General features: G+C 35.8%; 1 protein-coding gene, 1 long non-coding RNA gene and 1 other non-coding gene across 5 annotated transcripts in view; 1 reads left to right on the top strand and 2 right to left on the bottom strand.

The window, feature by feature from the left end:
* ZCCHC7 (zinc finger CCHC-type containing 7) overlaps positions 1–21653 on the bottom strand; it is a 252064-nt gene that overhangs the window by 58036 nt on the left and 172375 nt on the right. The window lies entirely within an intron of this gene.
* On the top strand, positions 9998–10104 carry LOC144322883 (U6 spliceosomal RNA). Its single transcript, XR_013388481.1, has one exon. It is a non-coding gene; the product is annotated as a U6 spliceosomal RNA (small nuclear RNA).
* Positions 10255–21653, bottom strand: part of LOC144322463 (uncharacterized) — a 178160-nt gene continuing 166761 nt past the window's right edge. Inside the window, exon 2 of the long non-coding RNA XR_013388106.1 lies at positions 10255–11012. This is a non-coding gene — a long non-coding RNA (uncharacterized LOC144322463). The remainder of the gene's footprint in view (positions 11013–21653) is intronic.

Genomic DNA, 21653 nt, shown 5'->3' with positions numbered 1-21653 from the left:
ACTTGCATTTTGATTTTTTCTCTTTAAAGCAAGCTCTACAGCTGATATGAGGCTTGAACTCATGCCTGATCGTGAGATTAAGAGTCACAGGTATACTGACTGAGCCAGCCAGGGGCCCTTGATTTCTGTATAAATTATAGAATATAAGTTCCTACCCAAAAAATCTGATGGGATTTTGATTGGTATTGTGCTACAACTACAGATCAGCTTGGAAAGATACTTTAACAATATCAAGTCTTCTAAAACATGAATATGATGTATGTCTTCATTTATTTTGGTCTTCTTTTTTTCAGCAATGTGTTATGGGTTTCTGTGAACAGGTCTTGCATATATTGTACTAGTTATCCCTGAGTAGTTCATGTTTCTGTTACCAAAAACTTTTTTAAAATAACATTTAAATTAATTTTAAATTATTTGTAAAAACTTCATTGTTCAAGGTCTGATTACAAGTTTATAGAAATAGAGTTGACTTTTGTTTATTTCCCTTCATCCTGCAAATTTGCTAAATTCACTTAGTGCTAGAAGCTTTTTGTAGATTCCTCCCAATTTTCTATATACAATATCATTTCACCTGTGAATAAAGACAGTTTTATCACCTCCTTTCTAATCTGCATGCTTTTTATTGCTTTTTCTTACCTCAATGCATTATAAAGGATTTCCAGGCCTAATACTCAATATTTTAAGTGGTGACAGAAGATAATCTTTGTTTTATTCCAATAAGGTGAAAAATTCAGTCCTTCTGAATTAAGCAAACTATTTGCTATAGATTTTTCATAACAGGTTGAGGAAATTCTTTTTTTTTTTTTTTTTTTTACTATTTTCCTGAGTTTTTAATATGAATGCATTTTTAATTTTATCATATGCCTTTTCTGCATCAACTGAGATGGCGCCATGGTTTTTCCTCTGTCTTTCTGTTAATATGGTGAATGACAGTGATTCATTTTCAAATAAACCAGTCTTGTATTCTGGGATTAACTCCACTTGGTTAGGATGTATTATGCTTTACAATATACTATATAATTTAATTTGTTAGTATTTTATTAAGAATTTTAACATCTGTGTTCATGAAGGATACTGATTTACACTTTTCTTACAATGTCTTTGTGTGGTTTTGATATTGGGGTAAAACTGGCCTCATAAGAGTTGTGAAGTTTTGGGGAGAGTTTGTGTACAACTGTGTTATTTCTTTCTTAAATATCTGATAAAATTCACCAGTGAAGTCATGTAGGCTGCAGTTTTCTTTGTTGTGGGCCAGGAATTTTACTTGCAAGGTTTTAAAAATAGTAATAGAAATAGTAACTCTACTTCTTTAGTAGGTATGGAGCTATTCACATCTTCTAGGTCTGCATGGGCCAGTTTTGGTAATCTGTGACTTTCAAAGAATTTGTCTATTACTTCTAAGTTGTTGAAATTATCAGCATAAATGTCCATAATAGACTCTTATTCTTTCCCTTTGATTTAGCTAATTTGTACTTAAACTCATCCAGTAAAATTTTTTATCTCAAATACTGTATATTTCAGTTCTAAAAGATCCATTTGGTTCTTTTTTATATCTTCCATTTCTCTTATTATATTTCTTTTTCTTTAAACCTCAGTGTATATTTTTAATAGCTGCTTTAAAGTTCTTTCTGATAATTTCATCATCTCTGTAATTTCTAGGTTTCTTTTATTTGATGGATTTTTCTCCTGGTTATGGGTGACATTGTCCTTTGAATACCTAGTATAAATTTTTTTTTTCTTAGATGCTAGCTATTGTAAATGGTATACTGTTGAATGTCTCACATTTTTTTCTTATTTTCAAGTGTAAGACTCTGTTTTGACAAGCAGTTAAGTAAATTCCATATTAGCTTGATTCTTTTGAGACCTTTAAAGTTTTGTTAGGGTAGGTCCACAGTAGCTTTACTCTAGAGCTAATTTAGCCTTACTTAACTAAGATGTACCTTCTGGGGTTTCTATTAAATGTTGCAGGTATTCAACACTCTCTTCACTTTGGCTAGTAAGAACTCGGGTTAAGTTCTGGGAGTTGCTCAGCTTATAGACCGTCAGCTTTTGTCCAATTCTAATGGAGCTGGACCTCTCTGTGTACAGATAGGAATACAGCATCCTTAATGTTCATGGGCAACCCTATGTAGATTTCTAGAGTTCTTTCCCTCCACAGTTCCTTCCCTCCAGTATTCTGCCCCACAAAGTACAGCTTCCTTAGCCTCTCCAAACTGTGATCTCTGTTTCTCATCTTAGTGAGGCTGCAGTCCTGTGCTTGGGTTCCCTCTTTTGGCACCATGATGCAGATGTCTAGGCAGAAAGCTAGGTTGATTATAGTGTGCATCTTGTTTTTTTCCATATTCTTGTGAATCACTGTCTGGTATTACCTGTTGTCCATATTCATCTTTCCCTTTAAACTTCTATGTACATTGATAATAGCTGCTTTAAAGTCCTTTTCTGCTAATTTCATCATTTCTTGTCAGGGGGGCAAGTCTAGTCTAAGTTTACACAATACAGCTGGAAGGAAAAGTCCTATATAGGATTTTATTTTTTTTTAAGATTTTATTTATTTATTTATTTATTTATTTATTTATTTATTTATTTATTCATTCATTCATTCATTCAGAGACACACAGAGAGAGAGGCAGAGATACAGGCAGAGGGAGAAGCAGGCTCCATGCAGAGAGCCTGACGTGGGACTCGATCCAGGGTCTCCAGGATCACGCCCTGGGCTGCAGGCGGCGCTAAACCGCTGCGCCACAGGGGCTGCCCTATATAGGATTTTAATAGATGGAGATGAAAGAAGACACCAGTAAAAAAGAAAAAGTACAAGCAACAGAATGGAAGAAGAAAAAGGATACAGCAAACAATACAGTTTAATTAGAATAGAAGGTGTGCTAATTCCTTTACTAAGAATTTTCATAGACCTTTTCATATATAAGAATACTAAGAATTAAATATTGTTACTTATAAAACACCTTTTACACCTCAAACACACATGAAGACTTAATATTAAATCTATTCTTCCAACTAAGAAAGCTTCCATGTCTTCTGGTTTAACTTTAAATGCCTTTACTTTTTACTGTATGAGCTCTCCACAAGTAACAGCACAGCAGGCCTCTTTGCACTGTAGTAGTAATACTGAAGGCAGAGACAGTAAAACAGTATTACAGTGTTCTCTATTAACACTTGGCAAAAACAAGAATACTTTACCTCTTCTGAAATAACCTTCAAAACAAAAATGTAAACCCATAACCTTACACATATTTTACACATTTTCTCCAATTTCTGGAACTATTCTGCTATCAATTACAAACACACATGTACTTTCTTTCTCTATTACTACATGGTAATAAATGTAAACATCCCTCATATTTATATGGTGATTCGGAGTCTATAAATTGTTTTAAATATATATTTTATCCCCAGAACCCTGTATGTTATGATTACACAAATACTCACTTTTTTTATGTGTGTACTTTCTACAAGAAATGGCAATTGGTGCTTTTTGTGAAAGGTAGTGTTAATGTAGTTAGTTACCCATAAGACTGTGTTCATTTTTCAAGGGATGTAAGAGTTTGGACTAGATTTCTTAGGAAATACAGTTCCTGCTCTGCTTCAGTTACATTAGCCTATATTGTGGTAGGTGGAACCGCTAAAGATCATTCCTTTGCTAAGAGCAGCCAAAGACAATTATAGAGCTGATTCTAACTTTTGGAGTAATTTGACAGAAAATAGGAGTTAATAAAATATATTCCAAAGATCACCAGCTGAGCACATCTGGTTGGTTATTTGCAGTGCAAGAGCCAGGGTCTAAGAAGAATCTTTTCCTGAGCCTATCCGTATAACTGCTTATAAGAAAGCCAGAGATTCCTTACATTTTCTAGATATCTCAATTTCTAACATCTAAAATTATAAACTTCATTAGATTTCAGTGAAAAGATTATGTATAATTTTCTCAGCATACAGTGGGCCTGAATTTAACATTTAGCAAATCAGATATAAAAACTTATTTTCCAGGCAGCCTGGGTAGCTCAGCGGTTTAGTGCCACCTTCAGCCCAGGGTGTCATCCTGGAGACCCGGGATTGAGTCCCACTGTCGGGCTCCCTACATGGAGCCTGCTTCTCCCTCTGCCTGTGTCTCTGCCTCTCTCTCTGTGTGTCTCTCTCATGAATAAATAAATAAAATATTAAAAAAAAAACCTTATTTTCCCTACTAATTATTTAAGAGTGTGAATGTGGGGTGGCTGGCTGGCTCAGTCAGTAGAGTGTGGGGCTCTTGATCTCAGGGTCCTGAGTTTAAGCCCCATGCTGGGTGTGGAGCCTACTTAAAAAAAAAATGTAAATACAACTTTCCTCAATGTGTAAAATGTTTTCACTTAATGTGGTATCGAGTTAATTTTCAACAAATATTTACTAAATATCTCTCATTATAAAAGACCATGTAGGAGACAGAAAGATGGCTAAGACATGGTGCTTGCCCTTAAGGAACTTACCCCAAACTAGTATGTGCATCTCTTGGTGAAACAATCTAAAAAGCATAACTGTGCTAAGAAAATAACCACGAAAATTTCATTTTTTTTTAACAGAAAGATGAGGGGTGCCTGGGTGGCTCAGTCGGTTAAGCATCTGCTTTCAGCTGGGGTCATGATCCCAGGGTCCTAAGATAAAGCCCTAAGGTGGGCTCCTCACTCAGCAGAGAGTCTACTTCTCCCTCTGCCCCTCCCCATGTGCATTCTCTTTCTCTCAAATAAATAAAATCTTAAAAAATAAGAAAACAGAAAGATGACTAATAAAGTTTTAAAGATAAGAAGTCCACTATTATTTAGGGAGTGGGTTATTTAACTATTTAACAAAAAAAATACTGAATTCTAATAATGGGCAATTAACTTAATGATGACTATCACCAAAACGGTCTTCCTTGTAATTTTAGCAACTATTTTCTCCCCAAAGAATTTATGAGTCTATAGACCTAGCTCAAAACTGGGGACTAGTTATTATATACCTGTAATTCCTAAGGAACCAAGATTTTGGGCCTTCTCAGTATCCTCTCACTTGCAGGATACAAACAAAACACTGACTTGCATGAGATGGCTTTCTTTCACTATTCTAAAACACAGTGAAAGGGTCAAGAAAAGAAAGAAAAATGAAGAAGGTTGTGAATAACTCTCCCACCAGATAACCTGAGGTTAAATAACTTGGCAGTTATAGCATTAAAGGCAGATTAATAATACTACATTTCTGAATTTATTACCCACATGATCTTTTTACACACACCTAATATTTTAAACTAAAAGGTCCTACTGTTTGTAAATTAACACTCCCAGGGCTTTCTCCTCTCTGTACTTTTGCCCATTTTATACACTTGATCTCTAACACTGGCTCCCTCTTTGCTCAATTTCCACTTAACTAATTTCCATGACTACCCGTTCTGAATGTCCTTTAAAGGCTGAGCTCCTCATAGCCAATGCATGTGGGTAATATTCAGTATTTCTCTCTCACTTGCCCTCTGTGAGCATTTACCATTCTCATGGTTGATATAACAAAATAGTTCTTATCCTCTTTGTGGTTTCCTCTTCCTTCACTGGTTACATGGTATGCTCCACTCTTTGCTCTTCTTATCCTGCATGCTTAGTCCCAGCTTATCTCATACATGTCCATGGAGAGAACTCCCAAATCTGTATTTCTAGACCAGATCTTTTCCTGAGTTCCTGACCTACAGGACATCTAGATTAGACATCCTGCAGGTAACTCAAATTCATTGTCATTAAAAATGAATTTTTCATTTTCTCCCCACTCCTTGCATTTGTCTCTCTTAAAAACAGACAAAAGCTCCTACTTCTCTCCTCCCTGTATCTTCTGTCAATAACTTGTCTCCTGTATTTTCCATACTAAAAAAAATCTCAACTCTTCCCTCTCACCTTTCATATAATTACTTACCAAATCCCATAAATTCTCTCTCCATCAAGCCTCAATACCATTACACTGGCCTAGTGATATCTGATTTCTCAGCCAGATTATTTATTTATTTATTTTAAAGATTTTATTTATTTATTCGAGAGAGAGAGAGAGAGAGAGAGAGAGAGGCAGAGACACAAGGCAGAGGGAGAAGCAGGCTCCATGCAGGGAGCCCAATGTGGGACTCGATCCCAGGACTCCAGGATCACGTCCTGGGCTGAAGGTAGTGCTAAATCGCTGAGCCACCCGGGGCTGCCTTCTCAGCCAGATTATTAAAATAACTTCTAACTATCTCTAACACCACAACTCATTTTCTATTCCACTATTACTAGAGTGTTTTTATTTTTTATAACATTAATTTCAGGTTTACAACACAATGATTTGATATCTGTATATACTACAAATGGAGTAATGTTTCCAAAGTAGATACATGAATACGTTCTGCCCTAAATGGTCCCTTGATGCCTACAGGATAAACTTAAAACTCCTTTGTATGCCACACAACGCGTTCCATGATTTTGTCTTTACCTGGTTCTCTGGCTTCATCTTCCTGATCCCAGTGCTCTAGCTAAGCTTAGTAATTTCCTCAATGTGTCCTGTTGTTCTCTGCAACTATGCCTATGCATGTATTCCCTGGACACAAGCTGTCCCCAACTTCACATGGAACCAGGACTTGGTCTTCAAGTCCCTAATCATGTGTTACCTCTTCTACTGAACTCTTCCCTAATAACCCTTCAAAAGCAAAGATGATCACTCTCAACTTTGTAACATCCTAGACTTTAATTATGTCATTTCTATCTTTATATCTTCCAAAGCAGGATTGTTTAGTTATCACAGGTACTCAGGTTTACTAAATTACTTACATAACATTTCTTTTTTTGATTTCACTTCTGGTAGAAGTATTTTCTCCTTCCCTAAAAGCACCTTATTTATCTCTTAGGCAATTAAGCACTTCTAAACCTTATGCTAACAGCTATATTAATAAATATTTTACTTCCCTCACTACATCTAAGTTCTCCTCAGACCTCTATGGACATATCTGTTTTATCCATCTATCCATTTATCAGCACGATATCTTGCATACTTTGAATTATGTTAGAAAAAAAAAAGGAAAAAAGATAAACATTAATATGCACACTTGTGTGAATAAACACTGTTCTGAACTGGGGGTAAATAAGTGATTAACTAATTTCATGGGCTGTCACTGTACATATACAAGTTCAATAAAACAATTCTTAGGGCACTTGGCTGGCTCGGTCATGAGTTACAGTCACTTGGCTGTAACTCTTGATCTCCGGGTCATGAGTTCAAGCCCCATGTTGGGTAGAGAGATTATAAATAAATAAAAACTTAAAAAAAAAAAAAACAATTCTCAGTGGCTAAAAAAAAAACCGGAAAGACTTGGAATTTCTGTAGTAAGCAATTGTAGGAACTAAAAAATACTTTAAAAATCCCTGCTAATGAATAAAATCACTTGGTAGACACAGGTTCCACATGAAATATAAGATAACTAAACATGTATAGATAGTCATACATATACCTAGCCAGTGTTTACGGAATAAAGATCACAAAATTGAAGCTGCCAGATATTTATGTCATATCCTTTCCTGAGTCTAATTCCATTACACCAGATTTCCCCCTGGGATTGTCTCACTTCGGATAAGCAACTGAAGCAGCCACAAATGAAGTTACTATTCCCAACTTCATCAGCAGCATCTGTTATTTCAACGGAAACTTTTGAAATACATACAATGCCACATGCAAATCCCCTGAGGGTTGAGCTACTTTATTCACTTGCATTCTTCTCAAACTGCTCTTTATTTCTGTCTCTTATTTATATCTTTCCATTTAACATTGGTCACAAAACCATTTTAAGTCATTAAAATGTTGTGATGTATAACTGGCAATAGTTTAAATAAAACAAATTTATATAGAACAATTTGCAAGTTAGGCATCAAATTGTTCCTCTTATTTTAAATCATATTAAATTTACCAGAAACAATCTATATTTTTAAAGTGTATAAACGATAAATGGGGATTTAGCTCTTCTTTTTTTAGAGTTAGAGGAGGAAGAAGAAAGAGGAAATAAATACAGGTGCTTAGCACAGGGTTATACAGAGCTCTTGCAAAGTTATCTCCACATAAAGGCTTTTGTATTATCTCAAAGAGACACACAGACAGAGCCACATACAGGGAGTTCTCTCTCATTTCCCAATCCCTTCAAAAGATCTGTCAATGAACTACCTGATTAAGAAGTATTTATTTAGAAATAAAAAAAACCTTGTATTAAACAAAGTGACAAGAAGAGAAAGGGAAAAATTATCAACAGAAACAATACGGGAGGATTATGGGAGCTATATTTTCTTCTTTTAGAGGTATCTTCTATGGGAGCTCAGTGGCTGAGCATCTGCCTTTGGCTTAGGGCATGATCCCGGAGTCAGCTTCTCCCTCTGCCTAAGTCTCTGCCTCTCTGTGACTCTCATAAATAAATACATAAAATCTTAAAAAAAAAAAAAAAAAGGTATCTACTATGGTGCTTGTTCCCCACTCCCATCACCCCCACAAAAGACAAAAAAGGAAAATAAACCATGGACATTTGAAGTATTTGTAAAATGACAAGCATGTATATAACATGTAAATTCAATCAAGATGCTACTTTACAAAAGATACGGTCAGTTTCTAGAGAAGGCTTAACAGCTATATAAATTTGGTAAGTGCTATAATAATAATCTGGAAACCATGTCTTTCAATCATCCTTCTAATTCTGTTTTACACTTCCTAGTCTCCTTCCTAAGTCTATTTTGTTTTCTTTACCTATCATTAACTTTGTGTATAAGCACATGCATTTTCTTCAATATCTGATTTTTTATTCACTCCCTCCTTGGTAAAATAAGTCACTCCACAACAATTCATTTTTATTATACTGGGGGTCATATTTTCTTTGAATCTTTCCCCAAATCTTAAGGCCAAACATGTCCAGCCTTACATTTATAATTGCCTACAGGATATAACACAGATGATTATAGGTCATTGCAAACATAACACATCCAAAGAAAAGCTCATTTTCACAACCACAATTGAAACTGGCTCAAATACTTTCTTCCTTGTTGTTATTAATGGCTCAAAATGTAGATTTATTTTCATCTTAACCCAATGCTTCATTCTCATTATCCAAACTGGCCAGGTCTTACCATCCTATAGTATCTCCCTATAAAATGTCTTTCTAAGCCAATATTCTGGTTTCCCTCCAGTCATCACTGTTAGTTCCTCACCTCAAATATAGATGTCCCTGTGCTTTCAACTTCATTTGATACGTACCAGCAGCTAGATTTTCTCATTAAAGGGATAATTTCATATTTTATTATTAATTTTTATCAAAGTAATATCTGCATATGGTTTTCAAAGATCTAATACTAAAAAAGCATATAAAATAGCAGTTCTCTCCTCCCTATTTTAGCTCACACTTCTTCAGAGGCAAACACTTTCGAGTCTTTAGCTATTTCTTTTGGTATTCATCTGGATATTTCTAAATAATGTTCCTTCTGCTCCTGACAGATTTATCTACTTTTTAAACATATTTTTATTTGAGAGCAAGAGAGAGAGCGCGAGAGAGAGCGAGAGCACAAGGAGAGGAACAGAGGAGCAGAGGAAGTGAACCTTAAGCAGACTCCCCACTGAGCCCAAGCAGGGCTCAATCCCAGGACCCTGCGATCATGACCTGTGCCGAAATCAAGAGTAGGATGCTTACCTGACTGAGCCACCCAGGTACCCTTGGATTTATCTATTTTACACATTAGTATCTAAATTCCTAATAAAGTAAAAGAGTATTTGCTTTCTTATGACAGTCTATCTCAATTTCTTCTCCCTCCATCCTCTTTCTCAGGTTAAGGTAAAATTCATCCTATGACCATGTAGTAGTAGTATGTTGTTTCCTTTCTTATACATTGCTTTAATTTTCCTGTATTTAATACCAGCCTACTTGTTTCATTTACTTAGCCTGAAAAGTCTACTTACCATGCTAGCCACTAGCACCTTGTCTCTCTAAAAGGCCAATGTTGTGCTCACTTCGGCAGCACATATACTAAAATTCGAACGATACAGAGAAGATTAGCATGGCCCCTGCGCAAGGATGACACGCAAATTCGTGAAGCATTCCATATTTAAAAATAAAATAAAAGGCCAATGTTTAGTCCTCCTGATATTCCAGGATTAGGAAAGTGCCTGCTGCATTATAATAGTCATCACCAATCATAAGGGTACAGTGGACTCATTTAATAATTTATCTCACAAATAATTTACAGAGAAATAAAGAGATCGTGAATAAGAGTTTTATTAGAATTCCTAATAATTTAAAAATGGCAAAACAAATTTTTATTTCACATACTCCTATTTTTGAAGCTAAACATACCTGAAATGGGCAACATCGTGAAATATTACCAACTATTCATTGACTATCATCTATGACCTTGAAACACATTCATTTTGTAAATATTAAATCGGATCTCAAATACATCTCTTCTTTGCTCCACAGTTGCAAAACATTTTCACTTTTCCATTTATAAACACAAAATGATCAACCCATTAGTTTTTTTTCCACTTCACCATCATCTATTCCCTTCCAGTCACTTCTGTATAGACATCTGCCTTTAGTGATTGCTTGAAACAAACCATATCAAGAGTATTTTGGTATAAAAATACCATAAAATATGAAATAATACAGTCACATGTCTTTTTATCAAAGCAGGATGTTACAGATTCTCATCATAAAATATTGTGTGGTAAAGAACTTCCTGCTGAATGACTAACCAGATGAGAATACCCTATTTCCTTTTTTGTATCTAGAAATACATTCATTCATCAATTCTGAAGTTTGACAAAATTCATCTATAATATCATCTGAAAAAATCTTAGTCTGAGACTTTACTTAAAAAAACAAGTCCTTTTCCCATTGCCTGACATCGGTAGGGGTCTTGGGGAGAAGTGTGGGTGGCAGAGAACCAGGTAGTGAACAGCTGAGGAAGAGGATTCCAGGGAGAACTTTGTTATAGGCAGAGGCCATCTTCCACCAGAGTCTAGAATCAAAATGTTGGATTTTTGTCAGTTTTTCATTTATGGAAGGAAAATATAAAAGTTCTTATTTCCATTAAAAAAAAAAAAAAAACCCAAGTCCAGCACATCATTAAAGTCTAGGTACTACCATCTGTCTCTTTACAGTTTTGTTATGATTGAGCTAATAGTTATGAAATGTTTTCCTCTGTTAATTTTCTTCTACTTGCCATTTTGAGCAGAAAACTTAAAATTTTGAATTCTCAACTTTGTTCAATGAAAGCTAAAAAAGATGGTGTCTCCAGACATCTTTAATAAATTCTTGAAAGATAATGTAATACTTTGGACAACATAGTAAAAAGGATGATGAAGACTTATTCCACTATTATATCATCCTTCTAGGCAATTCCATTATTCTTCTGTTTTCATATTATTTTACCATTCTTTAGCATGGTTGGGATAATTGATGAGTAAGGATAAAACTATTCTTAGGATGATGAAATAATAAAATGTTTTAAACTATGGCAAAAATAAGATCACTAGGATCTTATTTTTATGTATCTTAGATTTATAAAAGGATCTAATGGACCCATATAGTAAATCTGAGGTAGTTCTATTCTATCAAGAAAACTAATTTTCTCTCTGCTCTTTAGAAGACTTCTAAGAAAGAAAGTTATGTGACATAAATTATTAGGAATAGTTAGAAGTGCGAAAAAAAAAAAAAAAACCTAGCAAAAAAACCCAAAACAAACCCCTTAACTAAAATCAGGTGTAGTAAGCCTGACAGTATACTGAAAGTTAAACTAAGCATGTGATTATCCCTAACTCTTGCTGTTCATTTAATAAATATTTACTGAGCTACTGCCATATTCCACCACTCTAGGTCCTCAGGATATATCAATGAACAAAATAGAGATTACTGTCTTTGTAGAACTTATATTCTAGCAGGGGAAGAGAGACAACAAATAAAACATAATAAATAAATAAATGATATATGTTAGCAGTAAAAAGTACTTTGGAAAAAAGAAAAGTAGAGCAGTGTAATGGGAACTGGTAGTGTTGGGTAGAAGTTACAACTTTACATAGAGTGGATAGAGTAGACCTTGCTGATATATATAAGCAAAAACCTAAAGGAGATAAGGAATTAGCCACATGCTTCCAGGGTAAGAGCATCCCAGGCAGTAGCAAGAGCAAAAGCAAAGTCCTTAAGGTAGAAATATTTGCAATGTGTTTGAGAAATAGCAGAGGGGCCAGTGTGGCTACAGTACAGTAAATAAGGGGAAGGTACGGTCAAAGAAGTATGGGATACCAGATTATGAAGGGCCTTGTAGGCCTTCTAAGAATTCTTGCTTTTATTCTGAGTGAAATGGGTAGTCAATGGAGGGAGATGAAGCAGAGAGCAATTAGTTGGCTACTGCAAGAATTCTGTCAACAAATGATAATACCTCTGACCAGGATGGTAGCAGTGGAGGTACTAAGATAAGAAGTAAAAGAATCCTGAATATATTCTGAAGGTAGAGCCAACAAGATTTCCTGATAAATTAGATGTGAATATAAGAGAAAAACCAAGTACAAGGATGACTCCCAGGTTTCTGACCTGAGCAACTAAAAGGATAGAGTTAATGCAACTGAAAACTGCAAATGAACACGTTTTAGGGTAAAGAGGAATTCAGTTTCGGACAGATTGGATTTGTGATATCAGACGTCCAAATGATGATGTTGAGGAAGCTATTAGTCTTACCCTAAGAAGACAGATCTGTAGCACCTGGATGGCTCAGTTGGTTAAGCGTCTGCCTTGGACTCAACTCATGATATCAGGATCCTGGGATAGAAACCCTGCCTCAGGGATCCCTGGGTGGTGCAGCGGTTTGGCGCCTGCCTTTGGCCCAGGGCACGATCCTGGAGACCGGGGATCGAATCCCATGTTGGGCTCCCAGTGCATGGAGCCTGCTTCTCCCTCTGCCTATGTCTCTGCCTCTCTCTCTCTGTGACTATCATAAATAAAACAAACAAACAAACAAAAAACAATACAGGCAAACCTTCTTTATTAAAAAAAAAAAAAAAACAAAAAACCCTGCCTCAGGCTCCCTGCTTAGTGCAGAGTCTGCTTCTCCCTCTCTGTCTGCCCCTCTCCCCTGCTCATGCTCTGTCTCAAGTAAATAAATAAAATCTTAAAAAAAGAAAGAAAAAGAAAAAAGGAAAACAGATCTGAACTGGAAATATAAACTTGCCAATTGCAGCATGCAGATGTTTAGAACAGGCCCGAGTGACAGTACTAAGGGACTGAGTGCATATAGGGAAAGAAGAAAGAGGAGCAAGGGCTTTAGGAAGGAGTCAGCAGTGAAGGGGGAAGAAATCTGTTGGGAGGGAGGGTGAACTCCCTGAAAGCCAATTAAAGAAAAAGTATTATTACTTATAGGGAGTGCCACTGAGAGGTCAGGGTAAGATAAAGGCTGAGAACTGTCTCTTGGATTTATTAGCAAAGTCCTTGGTGATCCTGACAAGAGAAGCCCAGATGAAGCAGTGAGGCAAAACTCAACTGAATTGAAGATAATTGGAGGAGAGAACCTAGGCAGACAACAGTTTTTTTTTTTTTTTCTCAAAGATTTTATTTATTTATTCATGAGAGACACACACAGAGAGAGAGAGGAGACATAGGCAGAGGGAGAAGCAGGCTCCTTGCAGGGAGCCCGATGTGGGACTCAATCCCCAGACTCCAGGATCACGCCCTGAGCCAAAGGCAGACACTCAACCGTTGAGCCACCCAGGTGCCCTGGCAGACAACTGTTTGAGTAGTGTGATCACAACAGCAATATTCATTTATAACTTGGAACCCTATTACCTTAAAACTTCTACCTTCTAACATGGCACCAGATGACTCAGTATGTAAGGGAGAATTTGGATATTGCATGGAAAACAAGCCCCACAAGCAAGCTACTCAAGTTTCAATTTAGCTCCAGAAAGATTGGATTTAAAGAATTTGTCTTTAAATCCAATACACAAGTATTTACGAATGTATCTATGATAACTATTACTCAAAGATAAAGATTCCCATAGAACAAGCAAGAAGTTATGGAGCATTAGAAATTATTACATAAAACTCTGAGTTCAAAGGAAAATACACTTTAAAAAACTTATCCTAGTTGACAGTATAGTTTTACACAAATGTTCATCCTGATTTTTGAGGAAATTAATATTAGTGTGCAGCATCTTCAAAGAAAATATATGTAATACATACAGAATGTTTCTTTTTGAATCCCAACCAAAGACCATTCTTGAGGAAGAAAATAAAAACTTTTTTTTACACTTATATCACAGATGAAAAAGATGAGGTTTATGTGAAATTTTTTTAAAGTAGGCTCCCGAGGCTTGAATTCATGACCCGGAGATCAAGACTTGAGCTGCTTTAAAAAAAGAAAAAAAAAAAAAAAGACCTGAGCTGATAGCAAGAGTCAAATGCTTAACCAACTGAGCCACCTAGCCTCCCCAAGGTTTACGTAAATTTTGAAATTATTTGTTTAATGTCACAAAGCTGGAAGATTGGAGACTCACTTCCAAATCATGCTCTTAACGAATATGCTATTGTCACCTCTACATTATTTTTTTAAGTCTCTAGTTTGTCAATAATAAAGTTGTTATGGAGGGACGCCTGGGTGGCTCAGCGGTTAAGTGTCTGCCTTCAGCCCAGGGTGTGATGCTGGAGACCCAGGTTCGAGTCCCACATCGGGCTTCCTGCATGGAGCCTGCTTCTCCCTCTGCCTCTGCCTATGTCTCTGCCTCTCTTTCTGTGTGTCTCTCATGAATAAATAAATAAATAAAATCTTTAAAGAAAAGTTGTTATGGAAAATCTCTACAATAGTATAATTTTTTATGCAGCACATGGCAACTACTTATGAAACAACTGGTTGAATTTCAAATTGTGCTATTCCGCTTTTAACATAGGATTATATTCTGATATGAATAATGGTAATATCTGAAGAGCAGTATTAGTTTTCTATTTAGAGAATGGTGACTGAGGTTTCATAAAAATAATGTCCCAGCTTTAAAGAAAATTTTTTAAAGTCTTTATTTATTTATTCATGAGAGACAGAGAGAGGCAGAGACATAGGCAGATGAAGGAGAAGGAGGCTCCATTGCAAGGAGCCCAATGTAGGACTCGATCCCAGAACTCCAGGATCATGCCCTGAGCCGAAGGCAGACGCTCAACCATTGAGCCACTCAGGTATCCGAATGTCCCAGCTTTCTAACTATTTAACTTGAGTCTATAATAGGGGTCAAGAATTATTTTCTTTTTATTCTCTAGTGTATCTCTTTAACCTGCATGGTGTCTAGCACATAGTAGGAGCTCAATTAATATTTAACAAATGAAATTCGAAGAATTGTGATTTCCTAAAAAAGATGTCAGTTGGGGGTGCCTGGATGGCTCAGTCAGTCAAACCTCTGACTCTTGGTTTCTGGTCAGGTCATGATCTCAGGGTTGTACGATCAAGCCCTGTGTCAGAGGGGAGTCTGCCTAAGATTCTCTCCCTCTCCCTTTACTGTTCCTCCCACTCATGTGCACATGCACTCTCTCTCTCAAATAAAATAAATAAAATCTTTAAAAAAAATGATGTTAGTTGTTTTTACTAATCTTTAAAAATCAATTACCATTTATCTACCACACTGGTTAGCTCTTACTTCTATTTATGTAAGCATCAACTAATGAGTATTTGATTGATTCGTAGCTTACTTAACTAGCACCATATATATACAATTTTGATTTTTATAAAATAGCATCCAAGAACAATGTAGCCTTTAATAGGTCATATGGCATATCTGATTAGCTCTACTTCCCCAAATCCTGCTCTTAACTTACAATGCTATAACTTATCTGCAGTAGGACCAATATTGAAAAATATGAGAGGAATGAAAAAAGACAAAAACAAACAAGAATGAAAGAGACAAGAAAAAGTCAGAAAACAGAACAAGAAAAAGTGAAAGAGAGAAATGATATTTTTCCCTAGCTTTACTGAGGTAAAATAGACAAATAAGAGAAAAAATGATTTTTAAAGTAACATCTCAAAATAAAAGAGAAGCAGTTTATTGTAGAAGTAAACATGAGATATGAACGGAGACCCAGGTTCTTCCAAAACATACCGAATAATTTTGTACTAACCATTTTCTCTCTCTAGATTTCAATTTCTCATTTGTGAGCATGAATCAAACCCCTCATGATCTTTAAGATAAATTCCTATCCCCTCCTCCCCTCAAGAATCTACTCAAATGGTACCTGCCCCTTCCAAGTCCCTGGACAGAAACTTATCCCTCTGTATTATTTGCTCTGTGAATTCTAGTGTTTCACAAAATCTCTGTAAATTCCTATCTACGCTACAGAGAAAGATACACTTAAGAAACTTTGAGTAATAAAAGTTTAAAATAAAAAAGGGTTTAAAAAAAATTAAATCCTGAATTTGTAAATAGAAATGTAAATTAGTAATGTATGTGAAATATTTGTTAGATACGAAAATACTTCATATCCCACCCCCCAACCCCGGAAATACACAATACCCTCCACCTCAGAAAAAGACTAGGACTATTTATAATCTCTATGCAGTATGCACTATTGAGGCCTACTAGGCAGGGTTAAAGCTGGATTTTCAACAAGGCTCACAAGTCCTGAGGTTAAATACACATGAATTAAGGATGTTTAATCCAACTCAAGATACCATCTTTTCATATTTAAAGCAGCTTCTCTTAAACAGGAAAAATACAAAATACATGAGCTGCCCCCTGACAGTAAAGCTCCTGCAGAGGTAACATAAAGGTCCATTTCTTTTTAAGCATTTAAACTCATAATGTGTTTACTCTCATTTCCAATACATATAATAATAGGTCCTGCTAAAACCAGAATACTTCTATGGTGCAAAAAAGCTGTAAAAACAAAAAAAAATTTCATAACTTTAAAACTGTAACAAACATCATTACTTAAATATAATTAGGACCAGCTATATAAAATGAGAGAACGGTATAGGTTTTTTGGGGTGTGTGCATAAACACACATAAATCTGTATATACACAGAGAAATAAAACAGTTAAACAGTTTCTACCTGTTTTTGTGTACTCCCTTTCAGATATTGTTCCCCTAGAGTCTTGGCCTCTGTTGCTGTCTAACTTGAATTCACAAAACTCAATGGCTCGTGGTTTTCAAAGCTTAGGACTACGTTTGCAGAACAAAGTCGCTTTCTCTCTCTCTCTCTTTTTTGGTGGGTACAAGTATGGGGACCACAGGAACAGTTAAATTCATGGCATGGCTGGTCTACCACACAGTCGGGGGAATTCTTTAAATAGAGCCTGTCACTCTCTTGGCCCATCAATGGGATTTCCTTCTCAAACTGCTGATTCGTTCAGGTACACAACAGAGGAAATTTCAGTTAACCTTTGTTTCACCCCAGGGAAAAATCTGTCTGAAAGTATAAAATGAATAGATTAAAAAAAAAAAATAAGCAGCTCAGCCACAGGACCATTCTCCCTGTGTTCACTGCAGCTTAAGTTAAACAGTAAAAAGGGACAGTGGAATGTTTCATTCCCAGTGGAAAGTTCAAGCACAATCTATAACCTGGGAATCTAGCAGGTCACAGTTTATTTGATGATAAGCCAATCCAACTGTCCCTTCTGTTTAATAAACCTAAAAATTCCCCTTTTGATAATTTTATTCAAGTCAGGATTATTTTTCTCTTGTATCACCATTACTACTATAATCTGATTGAGGTATCTATAACACAATTGCATTCTCAAATTTATAAACAACAAAAAAAGTATCTCTCAGGAATATTTTCAAATAAAATAATGGGGGCAGGGGAAAAGTAGGGATAGAATAAATCAGCAAGCCCTGTTAAATTCTAGTATTCATTTCAAAATAAAAATTCAGGTGGTGAGGGACAACAGAAAGGAGCCCACTTTTCCCTCATAAAGTTATCTGTTTTTATTTTTATTTTTATTTTTTTTTTAAATTTTTATTTATTTATGATAGTCACAGAGAGAGAGAGAGGCAGAGACACAGGCAGAGGGAGAAGCAGGCTCCATGCACCGGGAGCCCGACGTGGGATTCGATCCCGGGTCTCCAGGATCACGCCCTGGGCCAAAGGCAGGCGCCAAACCACTGCGCCACCCAGGGATCCCAAGTTATCTGTTTTTAAACAATTGGAATATTTGGAGACACTACAGTTAGATTGAGTCATGTGAAAACTTGGAATGGGGAGTAAAAATTTGTTTTTCCTTAGAATCAAGCTAATTCATTTATATTTTTTTTTTGAGCAATAAATACAAATTTTAGGATATGGTAGATAAACATTGGCTACCTAGTCTTTACTCCTCCCAAATAATTTCTGAACCCCACGGAATAGGAAAATCATGTTCTATTCATGCTTTTTATACATATTATATTATAATTTATATATATTAACTGCAAGCGGCTAGGACAGCTTTTACAAATAACACCAAGATGCATTTTGTTTCTGGGACCAGTATCATTTTCATAAGAAAAAAAATAATTCAAGGTCTTTGTGCTCAAATTTTTTTAACAACTTTTCTTGTGTGTTGGTAAAATATACACAACCTAGTATTTACCACCTTAACCATATTTAAATGTACAATTCAGTGGCATTAAGTACATTCATATTTTGTGCAACCATCACTATCATCCATCTCCAGAACTTTATTTCATTTTGCAAAACTGAAACTCTATATCCATCAAACAATATTTTACCAACTTCTGATATAGAACTTGAAAGGCACTTTCTTGATTTACTGACAAGGTCTCAAAGTCCTGAAAGTGGAGCTGATGTTGAGAGTATCATATTTTATTCTGAAGAGATTGAAACATACTTATCACACAGCTTGCTCAAAGGGCTTAAGACAGAGAAAAAGAGATGCTTGAAAACTGGAAAGTTAGAACTCTGTAACCTTAAGAACCATACACCAGAATAGGGACAAAGTACATGTCTTTATTAAAATGCAAGACCTTATGGCACCTGGGTGGCTCAGTTGGTTAAGCAGTTAAGGGCTGCCTTCAGCTTGGGTCATGGTCCTAAGGTCCTGGGATAGAGCCCCATGTTGGGCTTCCTGCTCATGGGGGAGTCTGCTTCTCCCTTTCTCTCTCCCCCTGGCTTATGCTCTCTCTCAAATAAATAAATAAACAAACAAACAAACAAATAAATAAAATCTTTAAAAAATAAATAAAATGCAAGACCTTAAATGCAGACTATTAAAGAACATTTACCTATATTTGCATATTTTAATAAACAAGAGGGTCATAATTCAGCTTTTAAATGAGACTAATTACAATTACATGTAGTAAAAGATGTACTTAAGAGGAAATAGGGATGCCTGGATGGCTCAGCAGTTGAGCATCTGCCTTTGGCTTGGGTCCTGATCCTGGGATCCAGGATCGAGTCCCGCATTGGGCTCCTCGTGGGGAGCCTGCTTCTCCCTCTATCTATGTCTCTGCCTCTCTCTCTCTGTCATGAATAAATAAATAAAATATTTTATTTTATTTATTTTTTTTTTAAAGATTTTTATTTATTTATTCATGAGAGACAGAGAGAGAGACAGAGAGAGAGACAGAGAGAGAGAGAGAGAGGCAGAGAGACAGGCAGAGGGAGAAGCAGGCTCCATGCAGGGAGCCTGATGTGGGACTCGATCAGCCTGATTGGGACTCCAGAATCAGGCCCTGGGCCGAAGGCAGACGCTAAACCGCTGAGCCACCAGGGAGTCCCAATAAAATATTTAAAAAACACACACACACAATATAAGACCTAAATAATATTTTGTAGTTTTCTCCCTGAAAATCTGTTTTCTGTACCAGCTTGCAACCATACACAAATAGAACAGCCCCTTCCCCTCTCTAGTTACTGTCCTCTAAAAACGTAAGTCTACTCTGTTCCTTGTTTTTAGGACAGGATTTCTAATAGGAAATCCTCTAAAATAAACCCATCAAAACATTGAAAACAAAGATAAAAATAAAATAATTATTTTAAGAAATATTAAGACTAAAAGTATATGGATTAAAACTGGCAGAAATGCTTCGATGATAGTTAGAATGAGAGAAGATTCTGAAGTCATTCAGAGAAGACTGAATAACAGAATGATATACAGAAGTAACAATACTCTGAATAGTCTGAGTCATAAAGTCCAAATAAACAGGTGATAAAAATTCAAGAGAGAACTCAACATTGATTCCTAAGCCAGGGTGAGATGGAACTGAAGGCAGATGAGATGAGGTAATGGTAGAAATGTTGGTTTAGAGAAAGAGCCCAGCAAAAGAATCTAACAGCCTTTTAAGGGATCACTGAGTGGCTCAGTGGTTTGGCACCTGTCTTTGGCCCAGGGTGTGATTCTGGAGTCCTGGGATCAGGTCCTGCATTGGGCTCCCTGTGTGGAGCCTGCTTCTCCCTCTGTCTCTGTCTCTCTCTCTGTGTCTCTCATGAATAAATAAATAAAATCTTAAAAAAAAAAAAAGCCTTTTTAGAATGTTCCCAGTATGCTGGAAAAGATACTGATTTTTTGATCTATAAATTATTGGCTTTATGGTCTATAAATGTCAATTAGGCCAAGACTATTATCTTGATCTCCTATGTCCTTACTGATTTTTAAAAATCTAGTATTTCTATAAATTACTGAAAAAGGAACAGAAAATAGAAAATAGCAAAACAGAAAATCTCCAATTATGACTGTGAACTTATCTCTTTCTCTAATCCTATGAAATTTGTGTATTTTGAAGTTCTGTTTGATTCTTATGCCTTTCCTGAAGACTCGTTCCTTTAATCTTTTTGAAATGTCCTTGTTTATCTCTGGTGCTACTCTGTCTCAACGATTACTTACCTGATAATATCATATCATATTAACTGGACCATTCCAGTTTTCACATGCCTATTACTCTTTGCATGCTTTATCTTTTCCATCCTTAAAAATTTTCTCATCTTTGAGTCTCTTGACTATGTACAATTTTATCTTTCACCGATTTAAGGAGCTCTCTCCCATTATCTCTTTAAATATATTATCACATTTTCTTTCTCCTTTCCTTCTGGAACTCCAATGCTATGTATTAGGTCTTATAATATTGTTCAATGGATCACCGAAGCACTGCTTTTTTATATTTATTTTTTTAATATATTTTCTTTCTGTTTTTCAGATTGGATAATTTTGGTCTTCAAGTTCACTGACATTTTCAATCTGCTCATCCAGTTAACTTTTATTTCAGCTAATGTATTTTTCATCAGTTCTAGAATTTCTATTTAGTTCTCTTTTATAGTTTCATTTCTTTAAGTTTCATTTCATTTTCTTCATTTCATGTCTGTTATTTCATTATATGAATATTTTATACACATGAACATAGTCAAAATAACTGCCTTAAAATCTTTATCTGCTAATTCTGGGACGCCTGGGTGGCTTAGCAGTTTAGCACCAGCCTTAGGCCCAGGGTGTGATCCTGGAGTCCCGGGATCAAGTCCCAAATTGGACTCCCTGCATGGAGCCTGCTTCTCCCTCTGCCTGTGTCTCTGCCTCTCTCTTTCTCTGTGTGTCTCTCATAAATAAATAAATAAATAAATAAATAAATAAATAAATAAATAAATAAATAAATAAATCTTTAAAAAAAATTCTTTATCTGCTAATTCTAACCCCTGGGTCAT

Source organism: Canis aureus, chromosome 10 (genome assembly GCF_053574225.1).
Source record: "Canis aureus isolate CA01 chromosome 10, VMU_Caureus_v.1.0, whole genome shotgun sequence".
Classification (NCBI taxonomy): domain Eukaryota; kingdom Metazoa; phylum Chordata; class Mammalia; order Carnivora; family Canidae; genus Canis; species Canis aureus.
The sequence above is the reverse complement of the archived record's forward strand: the minus strand, read 5'-3'. Positions and strand labels throughout refer to the sequence as shown.